This window comes from Oncorhynchus masou, unplaced genomic scaffold (genome assembly GCF_036934945.1).
Source record: "Oncorhynchus masou masou isolate Uvic2021 unplaced genomic scaffold, UVic_Omas_1.1 unplaced_scaffold_542, whole genome shotgun sequence".
Classification (NCBI taxonomy): domain Eukaryota; kingdom Metazoa; phylum Chordata; class Actinopteri; order Salmoniformes; family Salmonidae; genus Oncorhynchus; species Oncorhynchus masou.
The window spans coordinates 150001-166698 of record NW_027011833.1 but is presented as its reverse complement, the minus strand read 5'-3'; the positions used below and the strand labels follow the sequence as shown (position 1 = coordinate 166698).

Genomic DNA, 16698 nt, shown 5'->3' with positions numbered 1-16698 from the left:
GCTGTAGTCTAGCTGTAGTGTCTGATGCTGCTACAGGAGGCTGTAGTCTAGATGTATAGCTGTAGTGTGATGCTGCTACAGGAGGCTGTAGTCTAGATGTATAGCTGAAGTGTGATGCTGCTACAGGAGGCTGTAGTCTAGATGTATAGCTGAAGTGTGATGCTGCTACAGGAGGCTGTAGTCTAGATGTATAGCTGAAGTGTGATGCTGCTACAGGAGGCTGTAGTCTAGATGTAGTGTCTGATGCTGCTACAGGAGGCTGTAGTCTAGCTGTAGTGTCTGATGCTGCTACAGGAGGCTGTAGTCTAGATGTAGTGTCTGATGCTGCTACAGGAGGCTGTAGTCTAGCTGTAGTGTCTGATGCTGCTACAGGAGGCTGTAGTCTAGCTGAAGTGTCTGATGCTGCTACAGGAGGCTGTAGTCTAACTGTAGTGTCTGATGCTGCTACAGGAGGCTGTAGTCTAGCTGTAGTGTCTGATGCTGCTACAGGAGGCTGTAGTCTAGCTGTAGTGTCTGATGCTGCTACAGGAGGCTGTAGTCTAGCTGAAGTGTCTGATGCTGCTACAGGAGGATGTATAGCTGCAGTGTCTGATGCTGCTACAGGAGGCTGTGGTCTAGCTGTAGTGTCTGATGCTGCTACAGGAGGCTGTATAGCTGTAGTGTCTGATGCTGCTACAGGAGGCTGTGGTCTAGCTGTAGTGTCTGATGCTGCTACAGGAGGCTGTAGTCTAGATGTAGTGTCTGATGCTGCTACAGGAGGCTGTAGTCTATCTGTAGTGTCTGATGCTGCTACAGGAGGCTGTAGTCTAGCTGTAGTGTCTGATGCTGCTACAGGAGGCTGTAGTTTAGCTGAAGTGTCTGATGCTGCTACAGGAGGCTGTATAGCTGCAGTGTGTGATGCTGCTACAGGAGGCTGTAGTCTAGCTTTAGTGTCTGATGCTGCTACAGGAGGCTGTAGTCTAGCTGAAGTGTCTGATGCTGCTACAGGAGGCTGTATAGCTGAAGTGTGATGCTGCTACAGGAGGCTGTAGTCTAGCTGAAGTGTCTGATGCTGCTACAGGAGGCTGTAGTCTAGCTGCAGTGTGTGATGCTGCTACAGGAGGCTGTAGTCTAGCTGAAGTGTGATGCTGCTACAGGAGGCTGTAGTCTAGCTGAAGTGTCTGATGCTGCTACAGGAGGCTGTAGTCTAGATGTATAGCTGAAGTGTCTGATGCTGCTACAGGAGGCTGTAGTCTAGATGTAGTGTCTGATGCTGCTACAGGAGGCTGTAGTCTAGATGTAGTGTCTGATGCTGCTACAGGAGGCTGTAGTCTAGCTGAAGTGTCTGATGCTGCTACAGGAGGCTGTAGTCTAGCTGAAGTGTGATGCTGCTACAGGAGGCTGTAGTCTAGCTGAAGTGTCTGATGCTGCTACAGGAGGCTGTAGTCTAGCTGCAGTGTGTGATGCTGCTACAGGAGGCTGTAGTCTAGCTGAAGTGTCTGATGCTGCTACAGGAGGCTGTAGTCTAGCTGCAGTGTGTGATGCTGCTACAGGAGGCTGTGGTCTAGCTGTAGTGTCTGATGCTGCTACAGGAGGCTGTAGTCTAGCTGAAGTGTGATGCTGCTACAGGAGGCTGTAGTCTAGCTGAAGTGTCTGATGCTGCTACAGGAGGCTGTAGTCTAGATGTAGTGTCTGATGCTGCTACAGGAGGCTGTAGTCTAGCTGTAGTGTCTGATGCTGCTACAGGAGGCTGTAGTCTAGATGTATAGATGTATTGTCTGATGCTGCTACAGGAGGCTGTAGTCTAGCTGAAGTGTCTGATGCTGCTACAGGAGGCTGTAGTCTAGCTGAAGTGTCTGATGCTGCTACAGGAGGCTGTAGTCTAGCTGCAGTGTGTGATGCTGCTACAGGAGGCTGTAGTCTAGCTGCAGTGTGTGATGCTGCTACAGGAGGCTGTAGTCTAGCTGAAGTGTCTGATGCTGCTACAGGAGGCTGTAGTCTAGCTGTAGTGTATGATGCTGCTACAGGAGGCTGTTGTCTAGATGTAGTGTGTGATGCTGCTACAGGAGGCTGTATAGCTGCAGTGTGTGATGCTGCTACAGGAGGCTGTATAGCTGTAGTGTCTGATGCTGCTACAGGAGGCTGTAGTTTAGCTGAAGTGTCTGATGCTGCTACAGGAGGCTGTATAGCTGCAGTGTGTGATGCTGCTACAGGAGGCTGTATTCTAGATGTAGTGTCTGATGCTGCTACAGGAGGCTGTATAGCTGTAGTGTCTGATGCTGCTACAGGAGGATGTATAGCTGTAGTGTCTGATGCTGCTACAGGAGGCTGTAGTCTAGATGTAGTGTCTGATGCTGCTACAGGAGGCTGTCGTCTAGATGTTTAGCTGAAGTGTCTGATGCTGCTACAGGAGGCTGTAGTCTAGCTGAAGTGTGATGCTGCTACAGGAGGCTGTAGTCTAGCTGAAGTGTGATGCTGCTACAGGAGGCTGTAGTCTAGCTGAAGTGTCTGATGCTGCTACAGGAGGCTGTAGTCTAGCTGAAGTGTCTGATACTGCTACAGGAGGCTGTAGTCTAGATGTATAGCTGTAGTGTCTGATGCTACTACAGGAGGCTGTAGTCTAGATGTATAGCTGTAGTGTCTGATGCTGCTACAGGAGGCTGTAGTCTAGCTGAAGTGTCTGATACTGCTACAGGAGGCTGTAGTCTAGCTGAAGTGTCTGATACTGCTACAGGAGGCTGTAGTCTAGATGTATAGCTGTAGTGTCTGATGCTACTACAGGAGGCTGTAGTGTCTGATGCTGCTACAGGAGGCTGTAGTCTAGCTGAAGTGTCTGATGCTGCTACAGGAGGCTGTAGTCTAGCTGTAGTGTCTGATGCTGCTACAGGAGGCTGTAGTCTAGATGTATAGATGTATTGTCTGATGCTGCTACAGGAGGCTGTAGTCTAGCTGTAGTGTCTGATGCTGCTACAGGAGGCTGTAGTCTAGCTGAAGTGTCTGATGCTGCTACAGGAGGCTGTAGTCTAGATGTAGTGTCTGATGCTGCTACAGGAGGCTGTAGTCTAGCTGTAGTGTCTGATGCTGCTACAGGAGGCTGTAGTGTCTGATGCTGCTACAGGAGGCTGTGGTCTAGCTGTAGTGTCTGATGCTGCTACAGGAGGCTGTATAGCTGTAGTGTCTGATGCTGCTACAGGAGGCTGTGGTCTAGATGTAGTGTCTGATGCTGCTACAGGAGGCTGTAGTCTAGATGTAGTGTCTGATGCTGCTACAGGAGGCTGTAGTCTAGATGTAGTGTCTGATGCTGCTACAGGAGGCTGTATAGCTGTAGTGTCTGATGCTGCTACAGGAGGCTGTGGTCTAGATGTAGTGTCTGATGCTGCTACAGGAGGCTGTGGTCTAGCTGTAGTGTCTGATGCTGCTACAGGAGGCTGTAGTCTAGCTGAAGTGTCTGATGCTGCTACAGGAGGCTGTAGTCTAGCTGTAGTGTCTGATGCTGCTACAGGAGGCTGTAGTCTAGATGTATAGCTGTATTGTCTGATGCTGCTACAGGAGGCTGTAGTCTAGATGTAGTGTCTGATGCTGCTACAGGAGGCTGTGGTCTAGATGTAGTGTCTGATGCTGCTACAGGAGGCTGTAGTCTAGATGTAGTGTCTGATGCTGCTACAGGAGGCTGTATAGCTGTAGTGTCTGATGCTGCTACAGGAGGCTGTGGTCTAGATGTAGTGTCTGATGCTGCTACAGGAGGCTGTGGTCTAGCTGTAGTGTCTGATGCTGCTACAGGAGGCTGTGGTCTAGATGTAGTGTCTGATGCTGCTACAGGAGGCTGTATTCTAGCTGTAGTGTCTGATGCTGCTACAGGAGGCTGTAGTCTAGCTGTAGTGTCTGATGCTGCTACAGGAGGCTGTAGTCTAGCTGAAGTGTCTGATGCTGCTACAGGAGGCTGTAGTCTAGCTGTAGTGTCTGATGCTGCTACAGGAGGCTGTAGTCTAGATGTATAGCTGTATTGTCTGATGCTGCTACAGGAGGCTGTAGTCTAGATGTAGTGTCTGATGCTGCTACAGGAGGCTGTAGTCTAGATGTAGTGTCTGATGCTGCTACAGGAGGCTGTAGTCTAGCTGTAGTGTGTGATGCTGCTACAGGAGGCTGTAGTCTAGATGTAGTGTCTGATGCTGCTACAGGAGGCTGTAGTCTAGATGTAGTGTCTGATGCTGCTACAGGAGGCTGTAGTCTAGCTGTAGTGTCTGATGCTGCTACAGGAGGCTGTAGTCTAGATGTAGTGTCTGATGCTGCTACAGGAGGCTGTGGTCTAGCTGTACAGCTGTAGTTTGATGCTGTTAGGTATTATATATTGTATTTTATGCACTCAAATATACATGTTTTTATTGTCAGCTATTATATATTTTATGTACTCAAATATAAATGTTTTATTGTCAGCTATTCTATATTTTATGCACTCAAATATACATGTTTTTATTGTCAGCTATTATATATTTTATGTACTCAAATATTTTGTATTTTATCTTTATTTTATCTTACATTTAGATTAGTCATCTAACAGACTCCCATCTAGAGAGACCCACAGAACCATTTACATTTGTCATCTATAAGACTCCCATCTAGAGACCCACAGAACCATTTACATTAGTCATCTAACACACTCCCATCTAGAGAGACCCACAGATCCATTTACATTAGTCATCTAGCAGACTACCATCTAGAGAGACCCACAGAACCATTTACATTAGTCATCTAACAGACTCCCATCTAGAGAGACCCACAGAACCATTTACATTAGTCATCTAACAGACTCCCATCTAGAGAGACCCACAGAACCATTTACATTAGTCATCTAACAGACTCCCATCTAGAGAGAGCCACAGAACCATTTACATTAGTCATCTAACAGACTCCCAACTAGAGAGACCCACAGATCCATTTACATTAGTCATCTAGCAGACTACCATCTAGAGAGACCCACAGATCCATTTACATTAGTCATCTAGCAGACTACCATCTAGAGAGACACACAGAACCATTTACATTAGTCATCTAACAGCCTCCCATCTAGAGAGACCCACAGAACCATTTACATTAGTCATCTAACAGCCTCCCATCTAGAGAGACCCACAGATCCATTTACATTAGTCATCTAACAGACTCCCATCTAGAGAGACCCACAGAACCATTTACATTAGTCATCTAACAGACTCCCATCTAGAGAGACCCACAGAACCATTTACATTAGTCATCTAACACACTCCCATCTAGAGAGACCCACAGAACCATTTACATTAGTCATCTAATAGACTCCCATCTAGAGACCCACAGATCCATTTACATTAGTCATCTAACAGACTCCCATCTAGAGAGACCCACAGAACCAACCAGGGTCAACACCCTGCCCCAGTGCACCGCGAATCCTCCACAATTCCCTGAGAGCGACACCTCAACCATCTGAAACCCGCCCCCGCCCTTCCCTGAACATTTGTAATGAATAATAAAATATTCGTATTTCCATTCCGCAGCCCCAAGACCCCCACCCCCAAGCCACTGTTCCCCCAATGCACCAGCATCCAACAGAATGAACAAAATAGAAAATCTCAAGAAAACAGAAATCCACAATGCATCATAACAGCAAGTTCGACTGCCAGTGTGCATATTTTTGAATTTTTTATTTGACCTTTATTCAACTAGGCAAGTCAGTTAAGAACAAATTCTTATTTTCAATGACGGCCTAGGAACAGTGGGTTAACTGCCTGTTCAGGGGCAGAACGACAGATTTGTACCTTGTCAGCTCAGGGGTTTGAACTTGAAACCTTCCGGTTACTAGGTCAACGCTCTAACCACTAGGCTACCCTGTACACCCATACAAACACCTGTGCAAACATACCATCAGCCTCAGCAAAACAGGCATTAGATGAAACAACGTTGCCCCTCAGTGTCATTCAAAACATACTTTTAGTTTTTTGTTGTTGTATTGTGACTTTATTTTTGACCGTCGTTCTATCCCCCCGCCCAGTAACTCCCCTCCCACGTGTCTCCAATCCCAACCCTCAGCCCATCCCACCTCTCTCTGCTGGCCACCCTCCCACGTGTCTCCAGTCCCAACCCTCAGCCCATCACACCTATCTCTGCTGGCCACCCTCCCACGTGTCTCCAGTTCCACATCCCAACCCTCAGCCCATCCCACCTCTCTCTGCTGGCCACCCTCCCAAGTGTCTCCAGTTCCAAGTCCCAACCCTCAGCCCATCCCACCTCTCTCTGCTGGCCACCCTCCCACGTGTCTCCAGTTCCACATCCCAACCCTCAGCCCATCCCACCTATCTCTGCTGGCCACCCTCCCACGTGTCTCCAGTCCCAACCCTCGGCCCATCCCACCTCTCTCTGCTGGTCACCCTCCCACGTGTCTCCAGTCCCAACCCTCAGCCCATCCCACCTCTCTCTGCTGGCCACCCTCCCACGTGTCTCCAGTCCCAACCCTCAGCCCATCCCACCTCTCTCTGCTGGCCACCCTCCCACGTGTCTCCAGTCCCAACCCTCAGCCCATCCCACCTCTCTCTGCTGGCCACCCTCCCACGTGTCTCCCGTCCCACATCCCAACCCTCAGCCCATCCCACCTCTCTTTGCTGGCCACCCTCCCACGTGTCTCCAGTCCCAACCCTCAGCCCATCCCACCTCTCTCTGCTGGCCACCCTCCCACGTGTCTCCAGTTCCACATCCCAACCCTCAGCCCATCCCACCTCTCTCTGCTGGCCACCCTCCCACGTGTCTCCAGTCCCAACCCTCAGCCCATCCCACCTCTCTCTGCTGGCCACCCTCCCACGTGTCTCCAGTCCCAACCCTCAGCCCATCCCACCTCTCTCTGCTGGCCACCCTCCCACGTGTCTCCAGTCCCAACCCTCAGCCCATCCCACCTCTCTCTGCTGGCCACCCTCCCACGTGTCTCCAGTCCCACATCCCAACCCTCAGCCCATCCCACCTATCTCTGCTGGCCACCCTCCCACGTGTCTCCAGTCCCAACCCTCAGCCCATCCCACCTCTCTCTGCTGGCCACCCTCCCTCGTGTCTCCAGTCCCACATCCCAACCCTCAGCCCATCCCACCCCTCTCTGCTGGCCACCCTCCCACGTGTCTCCAGTCCCAACCCTCAGCCCATCCCACCTCTCTCTGCTGGCCACCCTCCCACGTGTCTCCAGTCCCAACCCTCAGCCCATCCCACCTCTCTCTGCTGGCCACCCTCCCATGTGTCTCCAGTCCCAACCCTCAGCCCATTCCACCTATCTCTGCTGGCCACCCTCCCACGTGTCTCCAATTCCACATCCCAACCCTCAGCCCATCCCACCTATCTCTGCTGGCCACCCTCCCACGTGTCTCCAGTCCCACATCCCAACCCTCAGCCCATCCCACCTATCTCTGCTGGCCACCCTCCCACGTGTCTCCAGTCCCACATCCCAACCCTCAGCCCATCCCACCTATCTCTGCTGGCCACCCTCCCACATGTCTCCAGTCCCAACCCTCAGCCCATCCCACCTCTCTCTGCTGGCCACCCTCCCACGTGTCTCCAGTCCCAACCCTCAGCCCATCCCACCTCTCTCTGCTGGCCACCCTCCCACGTGTCTCCAGTTCCACATCCCAACCCTCAGCCCATCCCACCTATCTCTGCTGGCCACCCTCCCACGTGTCTCCAGTCCCACATCCCAACCCTCAGCCCATCCCACCTCTCTCTGCTGGCCACCCTCCCACGTGTCTCCAGTCCCAACCCTCAGCCCATCCCACCTCTCTCTGCTGGCCACCCTCCCACGTGTCTCCAGTTCCACATCCCAACCCTCAGCCCATCCCACCTATCTCTGCTGGCCACCCTCCCACGTGTCTCCAGTTCCACATCCCAACCCTCAGCCCATCCCACCTCTCTCTGCTGGCCACCCTCCCACGTGTCTCCAGTCCCAACCCTCAGCCCATCCCACCTCTCTCTGCTGGCCACCCTCCCACGTGTCTCCAGTTCCAACCCTCAGCCCATCCCACCTCTCTCTGCTGGCCACCCTCCCACGTGTCTCCAGTCCCAACCCTCAGCCCATCCCACCTCTCTCTGCTGGCCACCCTCCCACGTGTCTCCAGTCCCACATCCCAACCCTCAGCCCATCCCACCTATCTCTGCTGGCCACCCTCCCACGTGTCTCCAGTCCCAACCCTCAGCCCATCCCACCTCTCTCTGCTGGCCACCCTCCCTCGTGTGTCTCCAGTCCCACATCCCAACCCTCAGCCCATCCCACCCCTCTCTGCTGGCCACCCTCCCACGTGTCTCCAGTCCCAACCCTCAGCCCATCCCACCTCTCTCTGCTGGCCACCCTCCCACGTGTCTCCAGTCCCAACCCTCAGCCCATCCCACCTCTCTCTGCTGGCCACCCTCCCATGTGTCTCCAGTCCCAACCCTCAGCCCATTCCACCTATCTCTGCTGGCCACCCTCCCACGTGTCTCCAATTCCACATCCCAACCCTCAGCCCATCCCACCTATCTCTGCTGGCCACCCTCCCACGTGTCTCCAGTCCCACATCCCAACCCTCAGCCCATCCCACCTATCTCTGCTGGCCACCCTCCCACGTGTCTCCAGTCCCACATCCCAACCCTCAGCCCATCCCACCTATCTCTGCTGGCCACCCTCCCACATGTCTCCAGTCCCAACCCTCAGCCCATCCCACCTCTCTCTGCTGGCCACCCTCCCACGTGTCTCCAGTCCCAACCCTCAGCCCATCCCACCTCTCTCTGCTGGCCACCCTCCCACGTGTCTCCAGTTCCACATCCCAACCCTCAGCCCATCCCACCTATCTCTGCTGGCCACCCTCCCACGTGTCTCCAGTCCCACATCCCAACCCTCAGCCCATCCCACCTCTCTCTGCTGGCCACCCTCCCACGTGTCTCCAGTCCCAACCCTCAGCCCATCCCACCTCTCTCTGCTGGCCACCCTCCCACGTGTCTCCAGTTCCACATCCCAACCCTCAGCCCATCCCACCTATCTCTGCTGGCCACCCTCCCACGTGTCTCCAGTTCCACATCCCAACCCTCAGCCCATCCCACCTCTCTCTGCTGGCCACCCTCCCACGTGTCTCCAGTCCCAACCCTCAGCCCATCCCACCTCTCTCTGCTGGCCACCCTCCCACGTGTCTCCAGTTCCAACCCTCAGCCCATCCCACCTATCTCTGCTGGCCACCCTCCCACGTGTCTCCAGTCCCACATCCCAACCCTCAGCCCATCCCACCTCTCTCTGCTGGCCACCCTCCCACGTGTCTCCAGTCCCACATCCCAACCCTCAGCCCATCCCACCTCTCTCTGCTGGCCACCCTCCCACGTGTCTCCAGTCCCAACCCTCAGCCCATCCCACCTCTCTCTGCTGGCCACCCTCCCACGTGTCTCCAGTCCCAACCCTCAGCCCATCCCACCTCTCTCTGCTGGCCACCCTCCCACGTGTCTCCAGTTCCACATCCCAACCCTCAGCCCATCCCACCTATCTCTGCTGGCCACCCTCCCACGTGTCTCCAGTCCCACATCCCAACCCTCAGCCCATCCCACCTCTCTCTGCTGGCCACCCTCCCACGTGTCTCCAGTCCCAACCCTCAGCCCATCCCACCTCTCTCTGCTGGCCACCCTCCCACGTGTCTCCAGTTCCACATCCCAACCCTCAGCCCATCCCACCTATCTCTGCTGGCCACCCTCCCACGTGTCTCCAGTTCCACATCCCAACCCTCAGCCCATCCCACCTCTCTCTGCTGGCCACCCTCCCACGTGTCTCCAGTCCCAACCCTCAGCCCATCCCACCTCTCTCTGCTGGCCACCCTCCCACGTGTCTCCAGTTCCAACCCTCAGCCCATCCCACCTATCTCTGCTGGCCACCCTCCCACGTGTCTCCAGTCCCACATCCCAACCCTCAGCCCATCCCACCTCTCTCTGCTGGCCACCCTCCCACGTGTCTCCAGTCCCACATCCCAACCCTCAGCCCATCCCACCTCTCTCTGCTGGCCACCCTCCCACGTGTCTCCAGTCCCAACCCTCAGCCCATCCCACCTCTCTCTGCTGGCCACCCTCCCACGTGTCTCCAGTTCCACATCCCAACCCTCAGCCCATCCCACCTCTCTCTGCTGGTCACCCTCCCACGTGTCTCCAGTCCCACATCCCAACCCTCAGCCCATCCCACCTCTCTCTGCTGGCCACCCTCCCACATGTCTCCAGTTCCACATCCCAACCCTCAGCCCATCCCACCTATTTCTGCTGGCCACACTCTTCGGATTGCTGCGCTCCATACAGTACCAGTCAAAAGTTTGGACACACCTGCATGAATCAGGCCTTCGTGGTCAAATGTCTGCAAAGAAACCACTACTAAAGGAAACCAATAATAAGAAGAGACATGCTTGGGCCAAGAAACACAAGCAATGGAAATTAGACCGGTGGAAATCTGTCCTTAGAGCCAAATTTGCCATTTTATGAGACGCAGAGTAGGTGAACGGATGAGCTCCGCATCTGTGGTTCCTACCGCGAAGCATGGAGGAGGAGGTGTGATGGTGCTTTGCTGGTGACACTGTCAGTGGTTTATTTAGAATTCAAGGCACACTTAACCAGCATGGCTACCACAGCATTCTGCAGCGATATGCCATCCCATCTAGTTTGCGCTTCGTGGGACTTTCATTTGTTTTTCAACAGGACAATGACCCACCACACCTCCAGGTTGTTTCAGAGCTATTTGACCAATAAGAAGAGTGATGGAGTGCTGCATCAGATAACCTGGCCTCTACAATCACCCGAGATGGATTGGGATGAGTTGGACTGCAGCATGAAGGAAAAGCAGCCAACAAGTGCTCAGCATATGTGGGAACTCCTTCAAGACTGTTGGTAAAGCATTCCAGGTGAAGCTGGTTGAGAGAATGCCAAGAGTGCTCAAAGCTGTCATCAAGGCAAAGGGTGGCTACTTTGAAGAATCTCAAATCTCAAATATATTTTGATTTGTTTAAGACATTTTTCTGGTTACTACATGATTCCATATGTGTTATTCCATAGTTTTGATGTTTTCACTACTATTCTACAATGTAGAAAAACCCTTGAATGCGTAGCTGTTGTAAAACTTTTGACTGTTACTGTACATGATGGATGCTGGTTGCCATTCCTCAAAGGCTTTAGTTTTTGACAAACCCTTACCCAAGGTAGAACAAAACACCACCATGTTGTTTCACATCTCTAATTTATGAAACGTGCAGAATAATGCCAGGCTGGGTGGGGGCTGGAGGGGGCTGGGTGGGGGCTGGAGGGGGCTGCGCGGGGGAGGCACATAAGCTCATGTAACCCAACATTGCATGCTCTAATATTGGTGGAAACCGAGACCTTTAAACACAGAGATACAACAGATGGAAACAGAGACCTTTAAACACAGAGATACAGCAGATGGAAACAGAGACCTTTAAACTCAGAGATACCTATAAACACAGAGATACATACCTATAAACACAGAGACACAATAGGTGGAAACAGAGACCTTTAAACACAGAGATACAACAGATGGAAACAGAGACCTATAAACACAGAGATACAATAGGTGGAAACAGAGACCTTTAAACACAGATATACAACAGATGGAAACAGAGACCTTTAAACACAGAGATACAACAGATGGAAACAGAGACCTTTAAACACAGAGATACAACAGATGGAAACAGAGACCTTTAAACACAGAGATGCAACAGATGGAAACAGAGACCTTTAAACACAGATACAACAGATGGAAACAGAGACCTTTAAACACAGAGATACAACAGATGGAAACAGAGACCTTTAAACACAGAGATGCAACAGATGGAAACAGAGACCTATAAACACAGATACAACAGATGGAAACAGAGACCTTTAAACACAGAGATACAACAGATGGAAACAGAGACCTATAAACACAGATACAACAGATGGAAACAGAGACCTTTAAACACAGAGATACAACAGATGGAAACAGAGACCTTTAAACACAGATATACAACAGATGGAAACAGAGACCTTTAAACACAGAGATACAGCAGATGGAAACAGAGACCTATAAACACAGAGACACAACAGGTGGAAACAGAGACCTTTAAACACAGAGATACAGCAGATGGAAACAGAGACCTATAAACAGAGACACAACAGGTGGAAACAGAGACCTTTAAACACAGAGATACAGCAGATGGAAACAGAGACCTATAAACACAGAGATACAACAGATGGATACAGAGACCTATAAACACAGAGACACAACAGATGGATACAGAGACCTATAAACACAGAGACACAACAGATAGATACAGAGACCTATAAACACAGAGACACAACAGATAGATACAGAGACCTATAAACACAGAGATACAACAGATGGATACAGAGACCTATAAACACAGAGACACAACAGATAGATACAGAGACCTATAAACACAGAGACACAATAGGTGGAAACAGAGACCTATAACACAGAGACACAATAGGTGGAAACATCACTATGGATATTTTTGATGGATGGAATTTTGACGTTTCGGTAGCTGATTTTGATAGAACTTCCCAAGTCAGTGTTCTCATTCAGTGCTGCATGGTCCTGCCTGACAACAATACACACAGTTGAACATTTGTTGATGTTGTGCCTATTGTAATCTGCCCTAATGAAAACCAGTGAGACATCCCCATGAATCATGTGGGGGTCGAAAGTTCCTTGAAGGGTTTTGTATATTTCTACTCTTGTAATTTTAATCTGGGGGCCACCACAGATTTTAATCAGGGGGGCCATCACAGATTTTAATCTGGGGGCATCACAGATTTTAATCAGGGGGTCATCACATATTTTAATCAGGGGGCCATCACAGATTTTAATCAGGGGGCCACCACAGATTTTAATCAGGGGGCCACCACATATTTTAATCAGGGGGGCCATCACAGTTTTTAATCAGGGGGCCACCACATATTTTAATCAGGGGGGCATCACAGATGTTTGTTCGGGGGCCAAACTGGAATTTGCCAAATCCAAAATGACATCCAAAATATTACCATTCCGCTCTGGTCAAAAGTAGTGCACTATATAGGGAATATTGTTCCATTTGGGACACAGATATATTCTCCCAGAAACTGAGTTACAGTGTGGATCAGGGGACAGAGTCAGTCAGGTAATGAGACTAACTCCTGAGTTACAGTGTGGATCAGGGGACAGAGTCAGTCAGGTAATGAGACTAACTCCTGAGTTACAGTGTGGATCAGGGGACAGAGTCAGTCAGGTAATGAGACTAACTCCTGAGTTACAGTGTGGATCAGGGGACAGAGTCAGTCAGGTAATGAGACTAACTCCTGAGTTACAGTGTGGATCAGGGGACAGAGTCAGTCAGGTAATGAGACTAACTCCTGAGTTACAGTGTGGATCAGGGGACAGAGTCAGTCAGGTAATGAGACTAACTCCTGAGTTACAGTGTGGATCAGGGGACAGAGTCAGTCAGGTAATGAGACTAACTCCTGAGTTACAGTGTGGATCAGGGGACAGTCAGTCAGGTAATGAGACTAACTCCTGAGTTACAGTGTGGATCAGGGGACAGAGTCAGTCAGGTAATGAGACTAACTCCTGAGTTACAGTGTGGATCAGGGGACAGAGTCAGTCAGGTAATGAGACTAACTCCTGAGTTACAGTGTGGATCAGGGGACAGAGTCAGTCAGGTAATGAGACTAACTCCTGAGTTACAGTGTGGATCAGGGGACAGAGTCAGTCAGGTAATGAGACTAACTCCTGAGTTACAGTGTGGATCAGGGGACAGAGTCAGTCAGGTAATGAGACTAACTCCTGAGTTACAGTGTGGATCAGGGGACAGAGTCAGTCAGGTAATGAGACTAACTCCTGAGTTACAGTGTGGATCAGGGGACAGTCAGTCAGGTAATGAGACTAACTCCTGAGTTACAGTGTGGATCAGGGGACAGTCAGTAAGGTAATGAGACTAACTCCTGAGTTACAGTGTGGATCAGGGGACAGAGTCAGTCAGGTAATGAGACTAACTCCTGAGTTACAGTGTGGATCAGTGGACAGTCAGTCAGGTAATGAGACTAACTCCTGAGTTACAGTGTGGATCAGGGGACAGTCAGTCAGGTAATGAGACTAACTCCTGAGTTACAGTGTGGATCAGGGGACAGAGTCAGTCAGGTAATGAGACTAACTCCTGAGTTACAGTGTGGATCAGGGGACAGAGTCAGTCAGGTAATGAGACTAACTCCTGAGTTACAGTGTGGATCAGTGGACAGAGTCAGTCAGGTAATGAGACTAACTCCTGAGTTACAGTGTGGATCAGGGGACAGAGTCAGTCAGGTAATGAGACTAACTCCTGAGTTACAGTGTGGATCAGGGGACAGAGTCAGTCAGGTAATGAGACTAACTCCTGAGTTACAGTGTGGATCAGGGGACAGAGTCAGTCAGGTAATGAGACTAACTCCTGAGTTACAGTGTGGATCAGGGGACAGAGTCAGTCAGGTAATGAGACTAACTCCTGAGTTACAGTGTGGATCAGGGGACAGTCAGTCAGGTAATGAGACTAACTCCTGAGTTACAGTGTGGATCAGGGGACAGTCAGTCAGGTAATGAGACTAACTCCTGAGTTACAGTGTGGATCAGGGGACAGAGTCAGTCAGGTAATGAGACTAACTCCTGAGTTACAGTGTGGATCAGGGGACAGAGTCAGTCAGGTAATGAGACTAACTCCTGAGTTACAGTGTGGATCAGGGGACAGAGTCAGTCAGGTAATGAGACTAACTCCTGAGTTACAGTGTGGATCAGGGGACAGAGTCAGTCAGGTAATGAGACTAACTCCTGAGTTACAGTGTGGATCAGGGGACAGAGTCAGTCAGGTAATGAGACTAACTCCTGAGTTACAGTGTGGATCAGGGGACAGTCAGTCAGGTAATGAGACTAACTCCTGAGTTACAGTGTGGATCAGGGGACAGTCAGTCAGGTAATGAGACTAACTCCTGAGTTACAGTGTGGATCAGGGGACAGTCAGTCAGGTAATGAGACTAACTCCTGAGTTACAGTGTGGATCAGGGGACAGTCAGTCAGGTAATGAGACTAACTCCTGAGTTACAGTGTGGATCAGGGGACAGAGTCCGTCAGGTAATGAGACTAACTCCTGAGTTACAGTGTGGATCAGGGGACAGAGTCAGTCAGGTAATGAGACTAACTCCTGAGTTACAGTGTGGATCAGTGGACAGAGTCAGTCAGGTAATGAGACTAACTCCTGAGTTACAGTGTGGATCAGGGGACAGAGTCAGTCAGGTAATGAGACTAACTCCTGAGTTACAGTGTGGATCAGGGGACAGAGTCAGTCAGGTAATGAGACTAACTCCTGAGTTACAGTGTGGATCAGGGGACAGAGTCAGTCAGGTAATGAGACTAACTCCTGAGTTACAGTGTGGATCAGGGGACAGAGTCAGTCAGGTAATGAGACTAACTCCTGAGTTACAGTGTGGATCAGGGGACAGTCAGTCAGGTAATGAGACTAACTCCTGAGTTACAGTGTGGATCAGGGGACAGTCAGTCAGGTAATGAGACTAACTCCTGAGTTACAGTGTGGATCAGGGGACAGAGTCAGTCAGGTAATGAGACTAACTCCTGAGTTACAGTGTGGATCAGGGGACAGAGTCAGTCAGGTAATGAGACTAACTCCTGAGTTACAGTGTGGATCAGGGGACAGAGTCAGTCAGGTAATGAGACTAACTCCTGAGTTACAGTGTGGATCAGGGGACAGAGTCAGTCAGGTAATGAGACTAACTCCTGAGTTACAGTGTGGATCAGGGGACAGAGTCAGTCAGGTAATGAGACTAACTCCTGAGTTACAGTGTGGATCAGGGGACAGTCAGTCAGGTAATGAGACTAACTCCTGAGTTACAGTGTGGATCAGGGGACAGTCAGTCAGGTAATGAGACTAACTCCTGAGTTACAGTGTGGATCAGGGGACAGTCAGTCAGGTAATGAGACTAACTCCTGAGTTACAGTGTGGATCAGGGGACAGTCAGTCAGGTAATGAGACTAACTCCTGAGTTACAGTGTGGATCAGGGGACAGAGTCCGTCAGGTAATGAGACTAACTCCTGAGTTACAGTGTGGATCAGGGGACAGAGTCAGTCAGGTAATGAGACTAACTCCTGAGTTACAGTGTGGATCAGTGGACAGAGTCAGTCAGGTAATGAGACTAACTCCTGAGTTACAGTGTGGATCAGGGGACAGAGTCCGTCAGGTAATGAGACTAACTCCTGAGTTACTCTGTTCTACCATGCTAAGTATGCTGTGGTATGTTCCGTTTCTATGACGACAGGTTAAATGGTAGATTGATTTATATGGTAATTCAACCACCCTTAATATTCAGTACATCTTGGTGAATGAATCTATCCTAATTGACCTGTGCTCCTCCCTCTTCCTGAACTCACATCTCTACTCTAGGGAGCAGGGTTTCTCTCTCTCTCTCTCTCTCTGTCTCTCTGTCTCTCTGTCTCTCTGTCTCTCTGTCTCTCTGTCTCTCTGTCTCTCACTCACTCACTCACTCACTCACTCACTCACTCACTCACTCACTCACTCACTCACTCACTCACCTCACTCACCTCACTCACCTCACTCACAGTATAGACAGTGTACTGAACCAAGAGTCTTTTAAAAGGGGGGGGGCGGGTGTCTCAAACGGCAACCTATATAGCCCCCATA

General features: G+C 50.7%; 1 protein-coding gene across 1 annotated transcript in view; it reads left to right on the top strand.

Moving 5' to 3' along the window:
* The window catches only part of LOC135535998 (glypican-6-like), a 174713-nt gene that overhangs the window by 96039 nt on the left and 61976 nt on the right, over positions 1 to 16698 (top strand). The gene's annotated exons all lie outside the window — the stretch shown is intronic.